We start from the raw sequence: 5,376 nt of genomic DNA on the forward strand, positions 1-5,376 counted from the left end.
GATGCTCCAACATCCCACAAAGATACTCACTTACCTATGTTCATAGCAGCTTTATTCATAATAGCCAGAAGCTGGAAACAAACTAAATGTCCCTCAACTGAAAATGGATAAAGAAAATGTGTTACATGGACATTATTCAGCTATTAAAAACAAAGTCATCATGAATGTTGCAGGCAAATGGATGGATCTTGAGACTATCATCCTGAGTGAGGTAACCAAGTCCCACAGTGACATACATTTTATGTACTCATTTATAAGTGGACTTGCTTCTTATGTACAGTCAATTATCTCCTTAGTTTTGTTGTGCACAAATCTCTAGATGTGGTTTAAAATAAGCTCCTTAAATTTCCTAATTAACTATATACATTTGATATTTAATTCATTCTGTGAGATATCTCCTCGAGTGATTTGAACAAATCTCCCTTCACCCCAGATAGACACTGATGACAGATTAATGAGAGGATTTCACTAAAATCCAACTTAGATGACCAGCTAATAGGAATTACAGGTTACCTACAGGAGTATGGCTAGCTAAACAGGAATGGCATTATTAAAAAGCCCACCCAAGAATGGATGCTAGGTGCATGACTTCTGGGTAGCCGAATAGGTCTGAGCATCTACTCCAAATAGGTTGGCTAACCAAGACTTTCTTCTCAATAGCAGCTATTGCTTCTATAAACTTGGGGATAACCTTGTGAATTATGTTAATTTTAGGGACTTCCTGAGACTTTCACGTTTTTTACCTACTAAACTTAAGGAAAAATTTTCATTATCAAGAGCATTACTATACATCATTGATATGTTGATAAGAAAATATTTGCAAGTATTTATTCTGTAAATGAAAGTAATAATATCTCATAATTGGGGATTGTCATGGTTTGAATGAAAAAAAAAGTCCCAGGGGTTTATGTGTGTGAGAACTTGGTACCCCTGTTGGTAGCTGTTTAGGAAGATTATAGAATGGTTTTTTCCTAGAGCCTTTGTAGGCATAAATTCTTTGCAACCTACTTTTAATAAGGGTTCAACCTCTCCTCTAGCATACCACCCAGCAGATTTAGTACAAGAGAAAAATTATTAGGACATGGGGGAAGAGGACCTGTTCAGCAACAATTCTTTGGGGGCAAGCTTTATCTCCTTTGACAGCAGTTCAGTCCAGTAACAAACACTAGTCCAGTAACAAATACAATTTAGCAACCACAGACTAGTCCTGTAGACAGGTAGACACCAAGCACAAACCAGCAGCTACAGTCCAGTCCTTTTACCAAGCAAACATCAGGCACAGACGTGCAACTGTAATTCAATCCTGAGGAAACTATCCTGCTCACCAACCAACCTGAGGAGAGGCTGCAGAAACAGCAAGCTTCTGGAGGAACCTCATGAACAGTTCTTGAGTAAGTTTTTCTCAATGGTGGAGTTATCACAAGTTGAGCTCAACAGTGCTATATGAGGCAAACCAATACATGCATATTATTAGCAAAAGATAATGAGGTGGAGCAAACCAAGCCAAGGCTCAGTGCTCATCTCCCATTGTCTGTGTGTTCATATTTATACTCCTTCAATAAGAATCCTTCAATAAGAATTCACATGTTTACTCTAGCAAAACATCCTTTCACCTGTATCTGCTTCAGGAAAAGTCTTTCACTTGTTTGTTTTAGCAAGACAACCTTTCACCTGTGTGCCCAGCAAAACATCATTTAAAATGAACTAACTTTCCAAAGATCTAGAAGTTTCCACTTCAAGCCTTGGCTAAAAGAAGTAATTCACTGGAGCTAAACTTTCAGAGTTTATAACCTTGTACACATTCAATTCTTTGTACATTTGAGATATGACCTCTTAGCTTCCGACTCCTGCAGCTATGCATTCCCTACCATTGCAGACTCTCACTCCTGAAACTATAAAGCAACATTCTTCCTTCTGTATGATGCCTTTGGTTGTGGTGTTTGATCATAGCAAAGAAAAGCAACTAAACAGGGATGCTGTATGATAATTTGCTTTATTCATAAAGGTTGATCAGTTAAGACCCATACCAAATATGTATCACTACCTCATAATGAATATTTTCAAATTCTCTTTTGGATATTTTCACAATATGATACAATAACTTCAACTATAATCAACTTATATATAAACTAGTGTTAACACTATTCTATCCAGATAATCACAAATTTATAAACATTTATATACTGTAGTTTCTGATTCTCCCTTCTATAGACTATCTGCTCAATAGTTATTTGTTTTGCCAAAAGCTTTCAAACAGAAACAATCATGTTTGATCCATTTTATCTTTTTGCTATCTATGGTTTTAGATTTTTACACAGCCATCCTTTGTCCAAACCCATCTACAATGTTCTCTATTTTTTTCTAGCAATTTTACAGTTGGTCTTTATATCTAAGTTTTTAATCCCATCTTAATGTGTACTATTTAGATAAAATTCTGAAATCTAATCTCAATCCTTCACTACAGGCATCCCATTTCCCTAACTCAATTATTAAAGATAGTGCCCATAAAAATTAGGATTTTGAATTTATCGAAATTAAGTTTCTGTAATAAATCTTTCCTTATATCTAATCACATTTCTTCATATATTTGGATGATTCACTGCTGCTTTTTCTATGTAACTCTGCTTCTTATAACTTGTGCTAAATTGATATTTAAAAATATATACGGAGAGATTTTTTTTTATCTCTTTTTTCAGGTTTTCTCCCATATAACAAAACACATTCCCTAAAATGAATTATGAACCAGTAATGTATTTAAATTAAATATAGTACTTCAAAACATCTATACCTTGCTGGATGAAGTGTGTCACTGTGGGGATGGGCTTAAGACCCTCAACCTAGCTGGCTGGAAGCTACTCTTCTCGTTTGCCTGCAGAACAAAATGTAGAACTCTCAGCTTCTCCAGTACCATGCCTGTCTAGATGCTGCCATACTCTTACCTTGATGATAATGGACTGAACCCCTGAACCTGTGAGTCAACCCCACTAACTCTTTATAAGAGTTGCCTTGGTTATGGTGTCTCTTCACAGCAATAGAAACCCTAAGACAGATGGAGACTGTGTCGACTTCTCTTCTCAGTGCTGGGACCCCATCTGGTGCACTTCTGCAGGCCCTGTGCATCCTACCACCGTCTCTGAGAGTTCACATGTGTTTAGAAGGCCTCATTTCCTTAGTGCCCTCATCCCCTCTGGCTCTTACACTCTTTCAACCCCTTTGGATCTTACATTCTTTTTGCCTCCTCTTTTGCAGTATTTTTGGGCTATGAGGGGAGAGAATTGATAGACTCCTCATTTAGGAGTGAGTGCTTCTTTGTCTTCTATTCTCTGTAGTGTTCAATTGGGAATCTCTGTATTTGTTCCCATATACTGCAGGTGGAAGCTTTTCTGAAGATGCTGAGCAAGGCACTAGTCTACATATATTGCAAAATGTAAGGAGTAATTTTCATATCTCTTTAGGACTATTAGGTTTTCTTCTGTATCCTTGGCATATCTAGTCTCAAGTTCTTGGCTATCCAACAGTGTCAGGGATAGGTTCCATCTCATAGAATGGAACTTAATTTCAATCTAATAGTGGTTGTTTACTCCCACGAATTATATGCCAAGATTGTGTCACTGTATCTTACATGTATTTCACCATTTGAAATAGAAAGGTTTGTGTCTGTGTTGGTCTGTGCCTTTCTTCTCTGGATTTTTTTGTTTTTTAATTTCCAGTACCACAAACTCATTCTATAGGGGTGAAATTCCATTAATGTAAGCCATAACCGGTACTGGAAGCTCCATTTGAGGATGAGAAATGGGTTCTATCTCCCCTGTTATTTGCCAATTTTATGGTCTCCATATATGCATATATATTAGGAAGTTTCTACTATATTTGGTTTCAATACTACCCTTCAAAGGACCCATAGCTTTAGCCATCCCTTCTTGCACTTTCTCCTCCAACCTTTCTTCTTCCTTTCCCTGTATGATCCTCCTTGCCAATGCCTTCTATATTCATCCATCACTACCATGTATTGTATTTTTTCTACCTAAAGAAATCTACCTCCTATTCCCTTACTCTATACCTAACTTTGGTGATTATATGGATTGTAGCTTGCTTATTAATAACTTAGCAGGTACTTTTGACATATAAGAGAATATATACCATTGCATATTTGTGGTTGTGTGTCTGGATTATATTACTAAGGATGATTTTTTTTTCTAGCACCATTCAGTCACCAGTGAATTTTGTGATTTCATTTTTTAATGACTATGAAATATGTTATTGTGTACCACATTTTCTTCATCCATTCATCCACTGACAATCATTAAGGCAGTTTCCAATTTCTGGTTTTTATGACTAGACTTGCAATGTATATGGATAAGCAACTATCTCTGTAGTAGGATATAGTATCTTTTAGGTATTCCTAAGGGTTGTATAGCTGGATCTTGATGCACATCTAGTCCCAACTTCCAGAGGAACCACCATACTGATTTTCATAATAGCTGTATAAATTTGTACTCTAGAAACAGTGGATGAGCTTTACTCTAAATCCTAGCCAGTATGAGATGTCAGGTCTGGATCCTGGACATATTATGCCTTTCAATTTATCCTAGTTAGGTACAAGAGATAACCAACTTACAATGAAACGATAAACACAACTCACTGAATTAAGTGGGCAGTACCACACACTTCTTATTTGTAGACACTGTAAAATAAAATAAGTGTGCTTGAAGCAAGCATAGCAGTAATGTTATAGCATGTGTGATAATAAGAAGACTGCCAGATAACTGAAGTGAAAATACTTTATACATTACTGATATTTGGTTTAATGATTAAACCAATGAGAATTCCATATCTCGTAAAAGTATACAGCCAAAACTTGTGACATTTATGTAATCACACAAAAATGTTAACCAAATCAGTACTCAATGTTTTGGATAAACATTGGTCAAACTGAAGAAAGTTTTTTCTTCTTTGTTTTTTAAGTATAAGAATGAGTCTGAATGAGTTGTAATATAACATGTGGAAAAATGAATTTAAGACATTCCATTGAGACTCAAACTTCTTCCAGCTCCCTTTGGCCATTAACAGTATCACAAAACCTTGGGATATTACATTTAAAATATTGCACATTATACTTCATACATTAGTCATCTTTCTTCTATTTGTACCAAATTTGGAGTTAACTTTTACCTTTCTTATTAAACAGGATTTAAAAACAATACTGGGTATATCACAGGATCTCTTTGGAAGGCAGGTAGCCAAACTTGGAACAGATGAGCCCAGGGGCACAAAATGACTCAGTACAGTTCACAATACTGCCATAGTGGGCTCAGATAACACTCTCTCACTCTCTCTCTCTCTCTCTCTCTCTCTCTCTCTCTCTCTCTCTCTCTC

This window comes from Grammomys surdaster, unplaced genomic scaffold, assembly GCF_004785775.1.
Source record: "Grammomys surdaster isolate TR1022 unplaced genomic scaffold, NIH_TR_1.0 125079, whole genome shotgun sequence".
NCBI lineage: Eukaryota > Metazoa > Chordata > Mammalia > Rodentia > Muridae > Grammomys > Grammomys surdaster.